General features: G+C 27.3%; 1 protein-coding gene across 1 annotated transcript in view; it reads left to right on the forward strand.

Annotated features, from left to right (window-relative positions):
* Window positions 1-20280, forward strand: part of blo (bloated) — a gene marked incomplete at its 3' end in the record, with an annotated part of 354695 nt that overhangs the window by 57245 nt on the left and 277170 nt on the right. The window contains 1 exon segment of the mRNA XM_075309344.1: window positions 7058-7094.

Below are 20280 nucleotides of genomic sequence, written 5' to 3' on the forward strand. Positions count from 1 at the left end.
ATTTTGTCAAAATTCATGTCTATAAAAAATTTTATACAGATTTCAATTGTTTGGTTAGTAAAAAAATGGTATTTACAATTTATTCGGTTAGTTAGAATATAGTAAGAGCTAATAAAAAGAAATTAACTTTGTGTGCCCATGTCAAGGCGACAATCTCAAAAAAAAAAAAAAATATCAGCTCTAATCAAAGGTAACAAATATCGAATTTACCCTCCCCTTTTTTGTTCGATAGCCATCTAAAGACTGGAGGGCAATCAGGTTCCTCTTTTTTTAAGGCAACTACAAAAGATCATTTGTTAACAACAATGAGGCGCAGGTAATCAAGGATGTTTTTTTTTTTGAAGGTTTAATAATCATCAGTTATGTTCTTCAAATATGTTTGCCAATAAAGTTATTAATTTGATAGATTGCCTTTAACCAATAAAGGCTGTACTAATCATGTTTTGATTGGTAAATCATTGAGGTTTATAAAAAGTCGTTTTTTTTTGTTGCTCTTTGTATGTCGAAAAACCAAAATTTTTTTGGTGATCCCTAATTAAAAAATTCGCAGAATTCCCATTGTCTTGTTTGTCTCGTGTTTGTTTTTTTGGATGTTTGGTCTGAAGTGGCTAAGGAAAGAAGGGTGGACGTATTGTTTGTTTTGAAATAGCCCAAAGGCCGTTGTTTTGCATTATAACCCTCTATCTACTCGTTTTTATTGAATTTTATCCAAACCAAAATGTTTAATGAGACAAAAATAAAATTTTTTGTAGATTTCTATCAAAACAGCACAACAAAATGCTTTTAATACCATTTTGTGGAGGCTGATTCATGTAACTTGGTGAGCATGGGAGGTAATTGTTGATCTACAATGAACATAAATAGTAAAATTGTGATATTTTATTTCATTGGTGTTATGGTGAATGGTCGTTAAACTCAATTTAGCTTTTAGAATTCATAATATTTCAAAAAATGTTCTTAATGGTTAAACAATTGGACCACCTACATAAATGTGGCAAGAAAGTGTTAATCGAGGGAAGAAATAAATGTGTTTTGTTTGTATTAAAAAACTATTTGTGTATGTATTAGAAGTGATATTTTGGAAAAGAAAACCGCCTATAAAAATCAAAATTTGACAAAATTTCATACGGAAATGAAGTTCTAAAAATATCCTTTATAAATGAAATTTTCACTAAATTTTCTATAGAATTGAAAATTTCCAAAAATTTTCTATAGAAATGAATTTTTGTATAAATTTCTTATAGAAATGATACTTTGCAAAAATTTCCCATAAGAATGAAATTTCACAAAAATTTCCTATAGAAATGAAATTTTGCAAAAAATGAAACTTTTTTCTATAGAATTGAAAAATTCCAAAAATTTTCTACAGAAATGAAATTTTGTATAAATTTCTTAAAGAAATGATACTTTGCAAAAATTTCCTATAAGAATGAAATTTCGCAAAAATTTCCTATAGAAATGAAATTGTGCAAAAAAATTCCAAAAATTTTCTATAGAAATAAAATTTTGTATAAATTTCTTATAGAAATGATACTTTGCAAAAATTTCCTATAAAAATGAAATTTCACAAAAATTTCCTATAGAAATGAAATTTTGTAAAAAATGAAATTTCGCATAAATTTCCTATAGAAATGAAGTTTTGACAAAATTTCCTATAGAAAATTTAGAAATTAAGAAATTTGACAACATTTTCTATAGAAATTAGATTTTGAAAAATTTTTGTTAGAAATGAAATTAACAATTTTTTTTGGAATGGAAATGTTGACAGTTCCTATGGAAATGGAATTTTGAGAAAAATTTCTGTAGAATGAAGATTTGAGAAAATTTCCTATGGAAATAAAGGTTTGAAAAAATTAATGATATTTTTACAAAATTTCCTATAGAAATGAAATTATTGTAAAATTTCCTATAGAAATAAAATTTTGACAAACTTTCCTATAGAAAATTTTGAAATTAAATATTGACAAAATTTTCTATAAAAATACATTTTGACAAATTTTGTTAGAAATTAAATAAAAATTTTTTTATACCCACCACCATAGAATGGTGATGGGGGTATAATAAGTTTGTCATTCCGTTTGTAACACATGGAAATATCGATTTCCGACTATATAAAGTACACCTACACCTCGTTTTGCATCGTTTCGTTTTGCGTTGTTTCGATGTTGCGATGTTATCTGTCTGGTTTGCCATAGAAACTCATAATTTACTTTGCGTCATGTTTTTGTGGAACGTATCCGCGACGCAAAGCGAGGTCTAGGTGTATATATATTCTTGATCAGGGAGAAATTCTAAGACGATATAAGCATGTCCGTCTGTCTGTCTGGCTGTCTGTCTATTGTAATCACGCGACAATCTTCAGTAATGGCGCTATCGTCCTGAAATTTGGCACAAATACGTTTTTTGTTTGCAGGAAGGTCAAGTTCGAAGATGGGCTATATCGGTCCAAGTTTTGATATAGTCCCCATATAAACCGACTTCCCGATTTGGCGTCTTGGGCTTATAAAAAACGTAGTTTTTGTCCAATTTGCCTGAAATTGGAAATCTAGAAGTAGTTGAGGACCATAAAAAGGTGTGTCGAAAATATTCCGTATCGGTCCATGTTTTGGCATAGCCCCCATATAGACCGATCTCCCGATTTTGCTTCTTGGGCGTCTAGAAACTGTACTTTCTTTGGGTCCATAAAGAGGTGTGTCGAAAATGGCCCGTATCGGTTCATGTTTTGGTATAGCCCCCATATAGACCGATCTCCCGATTTGGCTTCTTGGGCTTCTATAAACTGTATTTACTACACGATTTGCCTGAAATTGGAAATCTAGAGGTATTTTGGGACTATAAAGGTGTGTATCGGAAATGGTCCTAATCGGTGCATGTGTTTGGCATAGCCCCTATTATATTTGATTCATGGTGGTGGGTATTTAAGATTCGGCCCGGCCGAACTTACTGCTGTATATACTTGTTTAGAAATGAAATGTTGACAATTTTTCCTATCGATATGGAATTTTTTATATAATGAAATTTTGGGAAAATTTCCTATGGAAATGAAATTTTAAGAAAATTTTCTATAGAATAAAATTTGAGAAAATTTCCCATATTTTGGCAAATTTTTTTTTATAGAAATGAAATTTTGGCAAAATTTTCTATAGAAATGAAGTTTTGCAAAAATTTTCTATAGAAATGAAATTTTGCAAACATTTCCTATAGAAATGAAATGTTGCAAAAATTTCCTATAGAAATGGCATTTTGACAAACTTTCCTATAGAAATGAAATTTTGATAAAATTTCCTATAGAAATGAAATTTTGATACAATTTCCTATAGAAATGACATTTTGACAAACTTTCCTGTAGAAATTAAATTTTTTACAAAATTTTCTAAAGAAAAGAAATTTTGACAAAATTTCCTATAGAAATGGAATTTTGAAAAAAGAAATTTCTATAGAAATGATATTTTGCAAAAAATTTTTAGAAATGAAATTTTGACAAAATTTTGTATTGAAATGAAATTTTGACAAAATTTCTTATAGAAATGAAATTTTGACAAAATTTTGTATTGAAATGAAATTTTGACAAAATTTTCTATATAAATATATTTTTACAAAAATTTCCTATAGAAATGATATTTTGGCAAAATTTCCTATAGAAATGAAATTTTGACAAAGTTTTCTATAGAAATGAAATTATGCAAACATATCCTATAGAAATAGAATTTCCAAAAATTTCCTATAGAAATGAAATTTTGCCAAAATTTTCTATAGAAATAAAATTTTGCAAACATTTCCTATAGAAATAGAATTTTGCTAAAATTTTTCAAAATTTCAAATAGAAATAAAATTTTGCAAAAAATTCCTATAGAAATGAAATTTTGACAAAATTTTGTATGGAAATGAAATTTTGACAAAATTTTCTATATAAATATATTTTTACAAAAATTTCCTATAGAAATGAAATTTTGGCAAAATGCTGAAAAAACAGTGAACCCACCAAGAAGAACAATTTTTGTTAATTTTAGAAAATTTTGAATATTTTTAGAAAATGTTAACTAAACATTATTACAAACGCTGGCATCACGCCGACATCACAAAAATAAGTAAATATTTTTCGACAAATTCAAGAAGATTTATTAGACATAAATATTTTTTTCAATTTTCAAAGAAAATTTTGTAGTTTGAGGAAACAAATTGGAGTTAAAAAGTGCAAGAATGTCTTCAGTGACATAGGATGTTCATGAAGTGACATAGGATGTTCATGAAGGTTTTGTATTAGTAGTAAAATTTACAAATTTAAAGAAATAATGAACTATTTTGTGAGATATACGAATTCAGTAAATCTTTAGCAGGGCTGTGGAGTCGGAGCCGGAGTCGAAGTCTTGGAGTCGGAATCTGAAGATTTTGCTGGAGTCGGAGTAGGAGCCGGAGTCGTAGAAATTTTGCTCGACTCCGACTCTGACGAAACAAACTTTGAAAAACACTTTCTATCATATCCTATCGAACAACGAAAAACGAAGTAATGGATTTCAGGCCATTGAAAGTGTATTTATATGGGTGAAATTTCACGGTGATATAAAAAGTAGGCTTTACTAGAATATGGACTGAATTGATCAATTGTATTGTCCATTTTTAACATATTAAAATATAGATTTTTGACCCTGTATATACTCTTGATAAAGGTACAATTTTAAGGCTATAAAGCAGTATAACCTAACGTTCTACATTTTTTGGCAGGCATGTCGAGTTCGAAGATGGGTCAAACCGGACAATTTTATGATATAGCACCTACATACCCATACCTTGTTTAACCAAGATATGCCAACGGGCCGTTATATTCCTTAGCACACCAACAAGTAGATTAGCAAATGTAAAGCACTGTAAACGCAGAAACCTGAACATAACAGGTGTACTACATGTAGTACGGTCGGCATATCTGGGTTAAAGAAGTTTTTCCCAGTATAAAATCTTTAGAGTTATTTGAGATCCATAAATAAATGCGGAAATGTACCGACGGCCCAGATTTTGTATATGAAGGTAATTACTTGAGAAGTCTCCATATACACCCGATGTCCTTGGAAGCTGTAATTTTAAAATGAACCTCTGCCAACGTGCCATCTGAGCCGGTCTTCTGAAATCGATGTTTCACCATTTTATTTCTAGAGAAAAAATATTCGTAACTCTCCAGCTGTGCCTGTCATCTGTTGTATAGTAGTGGTTATTTAAAATTCCGCCCGTCCTAATTTTTGGCAGTTTATGTTTGTTTTCTATATCCGACACATTACATTTTCTTTCTAAACTTTCTATCTGATTAGCCCGAAATTTTGATTTTTGTGTACTTTTCTTTTTTATATAGATTTATTTTTTATAAAATGCCTATATAGATTAATACCAGGATTTTACTCCTGGAAGCCTAATTATTTTTTGAAATTTTTTGTTTTTATAAATACATATTATGGAGATTGTTGTTGACTACCCATATTTTGATGTGGTCTCTATATAGTCTTGTGTCGTATTTTAATTTATTGGCCTGACATTAAAATATAGAGTTCTTTACATCCCTAAAATGATGAGATTTGTCGTCGAGTCGTATCAAAATTTAAAATTAGGATTCTTTAGGACATATAAACACATATGGCAAAATGGAATACTTATATCTGTCTATTTTTGGAACACTACACCTTAAAATTACAATTGGAATACTATTAAAATGAGATTAAGGTACACAACCTGGAGTCGACTCCGGAGTAACTAAAGTCCGCAAAAAATTATTAGAGTAAAGCAAACTTTCTCCAAACATAATAATACCATGAACTAAAATGAAGTTAAATTGGCTTTAGTGAAATAGAGAGTTCACTTTTGGAGTGTAGTAATGAAATTTAATTTAATTTCCTATAGAAATTAAATTTTGACAAAATTCCTTATAGAAATGAAATTTTACAAAAATTTCCTATAGAAATGAAATTTTGACAAATTTTCCTATAGAAATGAAATTTTGACGAGATTTCCTATCCTAGAAATTAAGTTGTGAAAAAAATTCCTATGGAAATTAAATCTTGATAATATTGGAATGAAATTTTGACAAAATTTTCTCTGGAAAGAATTTTTTTACAAATATTCCTATAGAAATGAAATTTTGACAATATTTTTTTAGAAATGAATTTAAAAAAAATATCGTTTGGAAATTAAATTTTGATAATAATTCCTATGGAGATTGAAATTGCTGCAAAAGTTGCTATTAAATTGATTGTTTTCATATAATTTTTTACACATGGGATAGTTTAAGTTATAATCGAAATTCGTAGTATTCATTTTTTTCTTTCTAAATGTGTTACTCATATTCATTCACTTTTTCACCATCATTGATCAACATGATGCCTTTGAAAAATGTTGTAAAATATACCATTGACGTCCTCTGATAAATCTGTTTAGATTGATTACATGACATATAGAGAACATTTTGTTCACACCCATTAAAGCTTTTACAAAACTACAGTATGTAGATATATGCATGTGATGTGAATCATAAATATCGAAAAATAGTAGAAAAACATCATTTTACATTCTTTATAGCGAATTTCTTCAAAAGTCCATAAATTTATTTGCCAAGCAGATATATCTATGATAATGAAACAAAAGACTTAAGAAATAAACTTGAAATAGAATTCTTCTAAAAGGCCATAAATAAAGTGAATAATTTATGCATAACCCACATTTTTTCGGAGCTCTCATGAGAAATTTATACGTTGACCCAATAAAGAGAGGTACTAATTTAAGCTAGATGATGGAAGATGGCCATTTCGGGATGAATGTGAAGAAGGAGATATAAAATTGTGGTAAAGTAAAAGAATTTTTAAGAGTGATTTTTTGAGATGAGTTTGGTACATATACGATATAGAAATGTAGATTTTCAGAATCATCCTCGAAGTTAATATAGCCTTGTCCTTGAATGTTTTATATGGGAATTTGTTATTGTTTTTTTTGTCGTAATTTGAGATATCTTTTTTTTATTTTAATTTTAATTTTGTTTAGCTATTACTGAAATAATTAATTAAGCTATTATTTTTTTCAGATTTAAAATTTTGGTGTGTTCGACAAAATATGTAAAGGTAAGATATTCTTTTATACGTAATTGTGTTAAAAACCATGAATAAAAGTCTAACATTAAAAAATTTCACCGCCGAACCCCACTTTCATTCCACAGAAATGACCCAATAAAAAATTAATTTTCAAAGTCATCGTCATCACCATCATCAGTATCACCAACAGCAGCTTAATAAAGAATTCAAAACAGACTTTATAATAGTTCGTCAGCTAGTGTCTTTTTTACATGTAAAAACAACAAAAAAATATGATTAATTTCTACCCATATCAATGAAATGGCATTGCAGGTTTGGGTCTTAAGTCTTTTGTTTTGATTCAATTGGTATTACAAGAGTTACGGAGGTTGCAAATAATATACCATAGTTATATTAAAATAATTTACCTGTAGGCTCTTTCTATTTTTTTTTGCTCAACAGAACGAAAGGGTAGAGAATAAAAATTTCACTCTTAATCTTTTTACTCAGCTGATAGTTGCTCACCAGCTGTTTTGCCCTTAAGTCACCCATGTGATCATTAATTGTTAGTTTTCTAATAAAAATATTATTTTTACGTTTTGTTTGTCATGGGTACGAGCGAGTGTTTCTTTTTCAAAAAGAACCATTTAAACAATTTGCATATTTTTTTTCCTTTTGTATATTTTTGTATGTCAATGATAACAGTGACATTTAACCTAAAAACAAATCAATTAAGCATTTGCGATTTTTTTTTGTAGCCGATAATAGAAACTTTGCTAGGTTTCTAGGGTGAACACAATGTAGACTTGAAATAAATTCGATACAAAACTCTTTTTAAATGGAATTATAGCGAGCAATACAAAAGAAGACTGATTCAAATAAATGAGCTTTAGCTTCCACAGATAATCAATCATTTTGGTGGGGGGTATATAAAACCAATAATAATGGCGTTAATGATATGAACAAATAAATGCATAGACATTCGATTCGATCAGAAAAAAAACTTACATACAGTAGACAAATAGATATTATGAATATTCAAATGGTACGTTTGTAGAAGTTGAAAGGGGAGTTGTGGATTTTTCTATTTGTATATGCAGAAATGTAGAAATTTAAGAAATAATTACCATTAGGGGGTATTAGGGAGTGCAAAATTGCTATACAAATAATCATGAAAGGCAGTGGTGTCAATTTCTTTCGAATTAACAATCTTTTCTGTTTTTTGTTTTCATTAATTCCATTATCTTACTTTCCGTTTCTAAATGCTAACATAAAAAATATCACCATACAATCTCTGTCATTATCATGATGATTATTATCGATACAATTTGCTTGGATTTGAACAAATTTTTATTTATGTTAACAAAACTTACATTAATGAATATTGCAATCGTGAAAATACACAAATGTCAATGGGATCAAATAATGCTGGAAATACACTCAAAGGAATTATTGCGAACACTTTGTCTACATTTCGTTTTTATAAAAAATTTTGTCATAATAGGAAATTTTGTCAAAGCATCATTTCTATAGGAAACATTTAAAAAAAAAATAATTTCCATAGTTTTAGTTTTTTTCTAAAGTTTTTGAAAAACTATTTTCTATAGGAAAGTTTTTGAAAAATAAATTTCAATAGAAATTTTGTCAAAATTTCCTTTTTAAATAATTTTTGTTTTTAATTTCATTTCTATAGGATTAAAAAATTAATTTATATATGAAATTTTGTCAAAATTTGATTTCCATAGGAAATTCTGTCAAAATTTCATTTCTATAGGTTTTTTTTAAATTGAATTTCTATTGGAAATTGGAAATTTTGCCAAAATTTTATGTCTATAAGAAATTTTTTAAACTTTAATTTCCATAGAAAATTTTGTCAAAACTTAATTTCCATTGGAAATTTTGTCAAAATTTTATTTCTATAGGAAATTTTGCCAAAATTTCATTTCTATATGATATCTTTTTTGTAAATTTCAATTCTATATAAGGTTTTGTTTAAATTTCATTTCTATAGGAAAGTTTGGCAATAATTAATTTTTGTAGGAAAAAAAAAACTTTAATTTCTAGGTTTTTTTTTTAAATTTCGTTCCTTAGGAAATTTTTTAAAAACTTCTTTTCTACACAAAATTAAATTAAATTTTTTAAACATTTCATTTTATAGGATTTTTTTTGAAACTTTTATTTCTATATCTAAAAATTTCTGGAGAAATTTCTTTAAAAATTTCATTTCTATAAAAAAATTTGTCAAAATTTCATTTGTATGTGAAATTGTTTAGAACTTTAATTCCTCTCTGATTTTTTTTAATTTAATTTCTTTAGGAAATTTTTTAAAAATTTAATTTCTATAGGATAGTTTTTAAAAATTCATTTCCTATAGGAAAGTTTTTAAAATATAATTTCTTTAAGAATTTTCTGCTAACATTTAATTTTTATTGGATTTTTTTAATTTCATTTCTATAGGAAATTTTGTCAAAACTTCATTTCTATAGGAATTTTTGTAAAAATTTTATTTCTATAGGAAATTTTGTCAAAATGTCATTTTTATAGGAAATTTTGTCAAAATTTTATTTCTATAGGAAATTTTGTGAAAATGTAATTTCTGTAGGAAATTTCGTTAAAATTTCATTTCATTAGGAAATTTTGTAAAAATTTCATTTCTATAGGAAATTTTGACAAAATTTCATTGCTATAGGAATTTTTGCAAAAACTTTATTTCTACAGGAAATTTTGTTAAAATGTCATTTTTATAGGAAATTTTGTCAAAATTTCATTTCTATAGGAAATTTTGTCAAAATTTTATTTGTATAGGAAATTTCGTCAAAATTTCATTTATATTTATTTATATAATTCTATTGGAAGTTTTTTATAATTAAATGTTTAAAAAATAAATTGCTAAAGGTAATTTTTTCAAATTTCATTTATGTAGGAAATTTTGACAAAATTTTAATTGTATAGAAAATTTTATTAAAATTTCATTTTTATAGGAAATTTTATCAAAATTTTCATTTCTATAGGAACTTTTGTTAAAATTTCATTTAAATAGGAAAATTTATTAAAATTTCATTTCTATAGAAAATATTGCCAAAATTTGATTTCTATAGAAAATTTTGTTAAAATTAAATTTTTATAGGAAATTTTTTCAAAATTGTATTTCTATAGGAAATTTTGTAAAAATTTCATTTCTATAGGAAATTTTGTCAAAATTTCATTTCTATCGGAAATTTGGTCAAAATTTCATTTCTATAGGAAATTTGGTCAAAATTTCATTTCTATAGGAATTTGTGTAAAAATTTTATTTCTATAGGAAATTTTGTCAAAATGTAATTTTTATAGGAAATTTTGTCAAAATTTCTTTTCTATAGAAAATTTTGTCAAAAATTCATTTCTATAGGAAAGTTTGTCAATAATAATTTTTTGTAGCAATTTTTGTCAAAATTTTACTTCTAAAGGAAATTTTGTCAAAATTTTATTTCTAAAGGAAATTTTGTCAAAATTTTATTTCTAAAGGAAATTTTGTCAAAATTTTATTTCTATATGAATTTTTTTTAAAATGTCATTTCAGTAGGAAATTTAGTCAAAATTTCATATCTATAGGAATTTTTGTAAAAATTTTATTTCTATTGGATTTTTTTTTTAATTTAAGTTCTGTAGGAAATTTTTAAAATGTTCATTTCTAAAGAAAATTTTTTAAAAATTTCATTTTTATAGGAAATGTTTTAAAATTTTCATATCTGTAGGAAATTTCATCATTTTTGTCAATTTTATTTTTGTAGAAAATTTCGTCAAAATTTTAGTTCTGTAGGAAATTTTGTCAAAATTTTATTTTATAGGAAATTTCGTCAAAATTGCATTTATATGGGATTTAAAAATAATAATAACAATTTTAAAAAATAATAGTAATTAATTGCTAAAGGAAATTTTTTCAAAATTTTAATATATAGAAAATTTTATTAAAAGTTCTATTTTTATGGGAAATTTTTATCAAGATTTTCATTTGTATAGGGAATTTTGACAAAATTTCTCATTGCTATTAATTTTAAATATTAAAATTTTCATAGCTGTAAGAAATTTCGTCATTTTTGTCAATTTCATTTTTGTAGAAAATTTCGTAAAAATTTTAGTTCTGTAGGAAATTTTGTAAAAATTTTATTGATATTAAAATTAAATATTAAAATTTTCATATCTGTAGGAAATTTAAAATTTCTATTTTTATGGGAAATTTTTATCAAGATTTTCATTTGTATAGGAAGTTTTTAAAAAATTTTCGATTGATATTAAAATTAAATATTAAAATTTTCATATCTGTAGGAAATTTCGTCATGTTTGTCAATGTAATTTTTGTAGAAAATTTCGTCAAAATTTTAGTTCTGTAGGAAATTTTGTAAAAATTTTATTTTTAAAGGAAATTTCGTCAAAATTGTATTTATATGGGATTTAAAAAAATAATAATTCTATTGGAAGTTTTATATAAATTTAATATACGTAGGAAATTTTTAAAACATTTAATTGCTAAAGGTAATTTTTTGCAAAATTTTAATTATATAGAAAATTTTATTAAAATTTCTATTTTTATGGGAAATTTTTATCAAGATTTTCATTTCTATAGGAAATTTTGTTATCATTTCCTTTTTTTGTATGAAATTTTATCAAGTTTTTCATTTGTATAGGAAATTTTGTCAAAATTTCATTTCTATAGGAAATTTTGTTAAAATTTCATTTCAATGGAAATTTTGTCAAAATTTCATTTCAATGGAAATTTTGTCAAAATTTCGTTGCTATAGGAAAATTTGTCAAAATTTCATGTATATAGGAAATTTGATCAAAATTTTTATTTCTATAGGAAATTTCATTTCAAAAGGAAAGTTTGTAAAAATTTCATTTATGTAGGAAATGTCGTCAAAATTTCATTTCTAAAAGAAATTTTCTCAAAATTTTCATTTTATGAATTTTAGAAAAATTGCTATAGGAAATTTTTGCAAAATTTCATTTCTATAGGAAATTTTCTCAAAATTTCATTTCTATAGGATATTTTATCAAAATTTCATTTCTGTATGAATTTTTTTTTCAACTTTTCATTTTTATGAGAAATTTTTTGAAAAATTATAGAATTAGGAATGATTTAAAAAAATTTTAAAATATAATCAAATATATTTTTAGTGTACGAACCAAAGCGTTTCAAAGCAATAAATAGTGGATTTGTAAGCATGTTCAAAATCTGGCATGTTTTGCACAGGCGCCTGTTTTCGAAAATACTTAGAGTATTTTTGGTGGCTTTTTTAATTGCCAAATCATGTAATATTGCAAAATGAAAATGTTTAACTGATATCTCCACTTTGAAAAGAAACCCATCATCGACAGCAACTTAAGCACCATCAACATCATTGCCATCACCATACTACAAGAAGTCCTAATGTTTAACACTGGCGAGGTATGCACAAAAAGAAAAACAAAAAAAAAAAAAAAAAAAACAACAAGCAAACAAAAAAGAAAATGCAGCAGCCAGTAACTAAATGCTTTAAAATGGATTTTTGTTTTGTCTGAAACAAAACCCTTCGTTTTGGACAAATATTTTGATGAACCTTAGTAGCCACAACAAACATTGTGCTATAGATGTCGGCAACTACCTCACGAGATGGGAATGAAGATGATGGTATTGATGAAACTTCTGATGTGGATGAGGTTGGGGTTACATATACAATAGTAATGCCTTCAATAGACGCCATGTACTGCTACAGTGAAACAAAAATTCAAAAAAGGAATATTTTTCCTAAACACTGATTAGGTATGAGGAAAAATTAGACATATTTGTGTAGATAAAGGGCGACTTATTGGAGCTGTAGTTTTTAAAAAGCTATGCACTGTATTTTATGAAAATATTAGTAGAATTCCGCATGTACTTCTCTCATAAGAACTAAATGGCAGAGGTGGGTCTAAAAACCAACTTTTCATATTTCTTTTTACAGGCCCACGTTCAGACAGAGGGTATATATAACTAGGTCGTCATAGAGTTCTCTTGTATCAATTCCCTCGTCTTACAATTCACTCGTGTGAGTTGAGTGCTGAACCACAAGTGGGTCCACAAACTAATATCTCACAATTTCAAGCAATACAAAAACGGGCGGATAGGCAAAAATATGGAAAAGGGACATATAGTTTGTCTGTTTTACAGATTTTTATAAGAAATTTTATCGAATTGGTATTTTTTATTCACAAACAAGTATATATGGCCGTAAGTTCGGCCAAGCCGAATCTTATGTACCCTCCAACATGGATTACCTAGAAACTTGTACTAAAGACTGTCATTCACAATCGAATTATTTGGGTTGCGATAACACTTGCCGATGGAAAGGTCTCTTACAACTTCTTAACACCGTCTTCTCAATTGTAAGTTAGTCGATACGGGGTATATATTAAACAAAAAAAGGCCGATTAAATACGTATATTATTCAGTTTGACAAAATTTTCTATAGAAATAAAATCTTGGCAAAATTTTGTATAGTAATAAAATTTTGACAAAATTTTCTATAGAAATAAAATTTTGACAAAATTTTCTATAGAAATAAAACTTTAACATATTTTTCTATAGAAATAAAACTTTGACAAATTTTTCTATAGAAATAAAATTTTGACAAAATTTTCTATAGAACTAAAATTTTGACAAAATTTTCTATAGAAATAAAATTTTGACAAAATTTGCTATAGAAATAAAATTTTGACAAAATTTTCTATAGAAATAAAATTTTGACAAAATTTTCTATAGAAATAAAATTTTGACAAAATTTTGTATAGTAATAAAATTTGACAAGATTTTCGATAGAAATAAAATTTTGACAAAATTTTGTATAGTAATAAAATTTTGACAAAATCTTCTATAGAAATAAAATTCTGACACCATGGATTGCTTATAAACTTGTACAAAAGACTGTCATCCACAATCGAATTACTTGGGTTGCAGTAACACTTGCCGATGGCAAGGTATTTTAATACTTCTTAACACCGTCTTCTCAATTGTATGTTAGTCCATACGGGGTATATATTAAACAAAAAAAAAAGGCCGATTAAATACGTATATAATTCAGTTTGACAAAATTTTCTATAGAAATAAAATTTTGACAAAATTTTCTATAGAAATAAAATTTTGACAAAATTTTCTATAAATTTTGACAAATTTTTCTATACAAATAAAATTTTGAAAAAATTTTCTATAGTAATAAAATTTTGAAAAAATTTTCTATAGTAATAAAATTTTGACAAAATTTTCTTAGAAATAAAATTTTGATAAAATTTTCTATAGTAATAAAATTTTGAAAAAATTTTCTTTAGAAATAAAATGTTGACAAAATTTTCCAGAGAAATAAAATTTTGATAATATTTTCTATTTTTGATAAAATTTTCTATAGAAATAAAATTTTGTCAAAATTTTCTTTAGAAATAAAATTTTGACAAAATTTTCCAGAGAAATAAAATTTTGATAATATTTTCTATAGAAATAAAATTTTGAAAAAATTTTCTATATAAATAAAAATTTTACAAAATTTGGTATAGTAATAAAATTTTGAAAAAAATTTCTATATAAACAAAAATTTTAAAAAAATTTGGTATAGTAATAAAATTTTGACAAAATTTTCTATAGTAATAAAATTTTGACAAAATCTTCTATAGAAGATGCTTAGAAACTTGTACAAAAGACTGTCATCCACAATCGAATTTCTTGGGATGCGGTAACACTTGGCGATGGCAAAGTATTTTAAAACTTCTTAACACCGTGTTCTCAATTGTAAGTTAGTCCATACGGGGTATATATTAAACAAAAAAAAGGCCGATTAAATACGTATATAATTCAGTTTGACAAAATTTTCTATAGAAATAAAATCTTGGCAAAATTTTGTATAGTAATAAAATTTTGTCAAAATTTTCTAAGAAATAAAATTTTGACAAAATTTTCTATAGAAATAAAATTTTGACAAAATTTTCTATAGAAATAAAATTTTGACAAAATTTTCTATAGAAATAAAACTTTGACAAAATTTTCTATAGAAATAAAATTTTGACAAAATTTTCTATAGAAATAAAATTTTGACAAAATGTTCTATATAAATAAAAATTTGACAAAATTTGGTGTAGTAATAAAATTTTGAAAAAATTTTCGTTAGAAATAAAATTTTGACAAAATTTTCCAGAGAAATAAAATTTTGACAAAACTTTCTATAGAAATAAAATTTTGATAAAATTTTCTATAGAAATAAAATTTTGACAAAATTTTCTATAGAAATAAAATTTTGACAAAATTTTCTATAGAAATAAAATTTTGGCAAAATTTTGTATAGTAATAAAATTTTGACAAAATTTTCTATGGTAATAAAATTTTGACAAAATTTTGTATAGTAATAAAATTGTGACAAAACCTTCTATAGAAATAAAATTTTGACACCATGGAGTGCTTAGAAACTTGTACAAAAGACTGTCATCCACAATCGAATCACTTGGGTTGCGGTAACACTTGCCGATGGCAAGGTATCTTAAAACTTCTTATCACCGTCTTCTCAATTGTAAGTTAGTCCATACGGGGTATATATTAAACAAAAAAGGCCGATTAAATACGCATATAATTCAGTTTGACAAAATTTTCGATAGAAACAAAATCTTGGCAAAATTTTCTATAAAAATAAAATTTTGACAAAATTTTCTATAGAAATAAAATTTTGACAAAATTTTCTTTAGAAATATATATGGGCCGATTTCGACCACTTTATGCATGGGTGGTTGAGGTCATATATAACCTGAATTTTGCTCTTCTAAGAGGCTCCGCAGGTCCAATCTGGGGATCGGTTTATATGGGTGCTACATATAATTATGGACCGATATTGACCAATTCCTGCATGGTTGTTACAGACAAAATACTAACACGACGTACCAAATCTCAACCGAATTGGATGAATTTTGCTCTTCCACGAGGCTCCGGAGGTCAAATCTGCGGGACGGTTTCTATGGGGGCCCGATGGTTTCTATTATGGACCGATGTGGACCAATTTTTTCATGGTTGTTAGAGACCATATACTAACACCAGGTATCAAATTTCACCCTGATCGGATGAAATTTGCTTCTCATAGAGGCTCCGCAAGCCAAATCTGGGGATCGGTTTATATGGGGCTAAATATAATTATAGACCGATGTGGTTGCATGGTTAGAGACCATATACTGACACCATGTACCGCATTTCAGCCGGATCGGATGAAATTTGTTTCTCTGAGAAGCTCCGCAAGCCAAATTTATATGGGGGCTACATATAATTATGGACCGATGTGGACCAATTTTTCGATGGTTGTTAGAGACCATATACTAACACCATGTACCAAATTTCGGATCGAATAAATTTTGCTCTTCCAAGGAGCAAATTTGGCAGGCTCCGCAAGCCAAATCTGAGCGTCGGTTTATATGGGGGCTATACGTAAAAGTGGACCGATATGGCCCATTTGCAATACCATCGGACCTACATCAATAGCAACTACTTGTGCCAAGTTTCAAGTCGATAGCTTGTTTCGTTCGGAAGTTAGCGTGATTTCAACAGACGGACGGACGGACATGCTTAGATCGACTCAGAATTTCACCACGACCCAGAATATATATATACTTTATGAGGTCTTAAAGCAATATTTTGATGTGTTACAAACGGAATGACAAAGTTAATATACCCCCCATCCTATGGTGGAGGTTATAAAAATATACCATGTATTGGATATTTACATTGAGGATTTATTGGATATTTGCTTAAATTAGCCTTTAAATTAATTTATGTATAAAATTGCACTTTTGCGGAAATATTGCTAGATGTTCTCACAACGAATTATTTTTTGTAGGGTATTCAGTTCCGAAAATAACACAAACAGTTAGCATTTAATTTATAGGAGCAACAATGAATATTTGTTGGTTTTCATCAGTTCAGACAGTGAACTGAAAGAAAATCCCTCAACAAAGAGGTTTCAAATATTTTGTTGGCCTTAACAAGAAAGAAAATACTCTTTTGTTCAAAGGGTCATAGTTGAAAAGTTTTAAGGAAGCCCACCAAATATCTTACAGACAGACAGAAAAAACAATACTCTTCGATGTCTTAAAAATTGCATGTTGTAATTCATGTTTATAACAAAATTTCCAAAACATAAAAATCAACATCACCCCATACAAATAGTCCAGGGTTTTGGTAACACAAAATGAAAAGGTTGTCATGTTCGATGATGAACCAGAAGAAGAGGTTTTCATTTTTTTTGGGGGATTTCATCAACAAATGTGGTTTTTTCCCTCTTTAACATTTTTCTTCTCTAAGATACACTCACTATCTTTTGTTTGAAATCATAACGAAATGAAAATGTTTCTTGTTGGCTTTTTATTTTGTCCATGCAAAAAAAAACAACAACAAAATGTGGGAAACTGGATTAGTTTCTCGAAAATGTTAAAATAGCAAAAAAAAAAAGATATATATATTTTTTAGGTTGCATGTTGATTTTAGATAAATTGTTTTAATTTTGAAATAAGACTTTTATTTATGCTGCAGTTTTCTTTAAGTTAAACAATAAAAACTGATGGCTAATAAAATGATATTTGGACAATCGAAGAGACAGAGAGAGAGAGAAAATCGATGGGATTCATGGGAATTTTTTGTGGGATTTTTGTATTAAAATGAGTAGGGCACAAACGTGTTGAAGCAATTAGAGGTGTTTTTTTTTTGGAATGAGAATAATAGGGAATAAGAAATGCTTTTTCTTTGCAAATAAAAAATTTGCTATATTTGGGTATCATTTTAGGAAAAAAATAAATTTTGAAGCACTAGTAAAATGCAGCCCTAAAGTACCATAAAACTTAACCCTTTGACTACCGATGTCCACTTAGGAGGACATTCGAAAACGACACCAAACTGTATTTCCACTCTTAGTTTCCATTTTTTCTCTCGATGTTATTTTAAAGCAGAGACTTTAATCTAAATAAGCTATAAATATTTCCCATATTAGTGAGCACTAAAATGCAGTTTTATAAACTTCTTTAACAATAAACGAAAAATGCGAAATTTTGACACCATTTTGCTAGTGTATGTCACCAGTAAATGGATATTCATACAAAAAGTATAGATTATATTTTTACGGGTTCTCTTTTGTATTTTTTTTCACACTTTGAAAGATATTATAGGCCAAATAGCGCTTATTTTCGTAAGACCATTTGGTCACAATTAAAGAATCAAGTTTTCAGAAAAAAACTCTTCTAACTCTTGAAGTAATTGAGGTAGGTCCTCAAAATTACAATTTTTGTTCTATATGCTGTTAGTAAAAGTAAAAACAGAAGAAGAATTAAAGTTTTTATACCCTCCACCATAGGATGGTATATTAACTTTGTCATTCCGTTTGTAACACATCGAAATATTGCTCTAAGACCCCATGTGAGCATGTCCGTCCGTCCGTCCGTCCGTCTGTTGAAATCACGCTCACTTCCGAACGAAACAAGCCATCGACTTGAGACTTAGCACAAGTTGTTGTTATTGATGTAGGTCAGATGGTATTGCAAATGGGCCATATCGGTCCACTTTTACGTATAGCCTCCATATAAACGGACCCCCAAATTTGCCGTGCGATTGCTCTAAGAGAAGCAAATTTCATCCGATCCGGTTGGAATTTGGTACATGGTGTTAGTATATGGTCTCTAACAACCATGCAATAATTGGTCCATATCGGTCCACTTTTACGTATAGCCCCCATATAAACGGACCCCCAAATTTGGCTTGCGATTGCTCTAAAAGAAGCAAATTTCATCCGATTAGGCTGAAATTTGGTACATGGTGTTGGTATACGGTCTCTAACAACCATGCAAAATTGGTCCACAGCGGTCCGTAATTATATATAGCCCCCATATACACCGATCCCCCGATTTGGCTTGGGGAGCCTCTAAGAGAAGCAAATTTCATCCGACCCGGCTGAAATTTGGTACATGGTGTTGGTATATGTTCTCTAATGATCATGCAAAAATTGGTCCACATCGACCCATAATTATATATATAGCCCCCATATAAGCCGATCCCCAGATTGGACTCCGGAGCCTCTTAGAGGAGCAAAATTCATCCGATCCGGTTGAAATTTGCAACGTGGTGTTAGTATAAGGCAGCTAATAGCCATGCCAAAATTGGTCCATATCGGTCTATAGTTATATATAGCCGATCCCCAATCACACAAAAAGTGGTCCATATCGGTTCATAATCATGGTTGCCACTCGAGCCAAAAATAATCTACCAAAATCTTATTTTTATAGAAAACATTGTCAAAATGTTATTTCTATAGAAAATTTTGTCAAAATTTTATTTCTATAGAACATTTTGAGAACATTTTGTCAAAATTTTATTTCTATAAAAAATGTTTTCCAAATTTTATTTCTATAGAAAATTTTGTCAAAATTTTACTTCTATAGAAAATGTTGTCAAAATTTTATTTTGTCAAAATTTTATTTCTATAGAAACTTTAAACTTAATTATATACGTATTTAATCGGCCCTATGTGGTATATATTACGGTGTTAGGAAGTTTTAAGATACCTTGCCATCGGCTTCAGTAGAAGTTTCCACGCAATCCATGGTGGAGGTTACATAAGCTTCGGCCAGGCCGAACTTACGGCCGTATATACTTGTTTAATTGATTATCTCGGTGACTTTATCGAAATTTTGTCTCTCTTAAAAAAAAACATATGGTCGTGGTTATGAAAATATTCTGGATTAAAAAATTAATTGTTTCAATTAAAAATTTTATTTTTTTTGGTTCCAGATCACATTTAAATTTTTAATGGAGTCTTTAATTTATTGATTATATAATTATTTATTTATTTAAAATTACTTTATCTTTGGGTGACACAGTTTTCTTGTAATATTATAAGAGTTCAAAAAATTTAGCACTTTATTATGAATTTTGAAATGAAATAATGAATATAAATAATTTAAAAATTTTCAATCTTTTTCTTAAGTCATTTTTTAATTAGAGTAAAAAGTTGATAATAAGATAATTTTTTAAATGATTAGGGGTTTTAACCAACTTAATAGGAAATATTTTGGATATATTTTTTTCTACGTATGCATTTCTTTAGGAACTGATTTTGAATTCATAAAGCTCGCAGTTGTTAATTATAAAATCTACACTGAAAAAATACATGGTAAAGATTAAGCAACTTAAATTTTAGGATGCGAAAATTACAAAATATTAAGGACAAACTTCTTT

Source organism: Haematobia irritans, chromosome 5 (genome assembly GCF_050003625.1).
Source record: "Haematobia irritans isolate KBUSLIRL chromosome 5, ASM5000362v1, whole genome shotgun sequence".
Lineage (NCBI taxonomy): Eukaryota > Metazoa > Arthropoda > Insecta > Diptera > Muscidae > Haematobia > Haematobia irritans.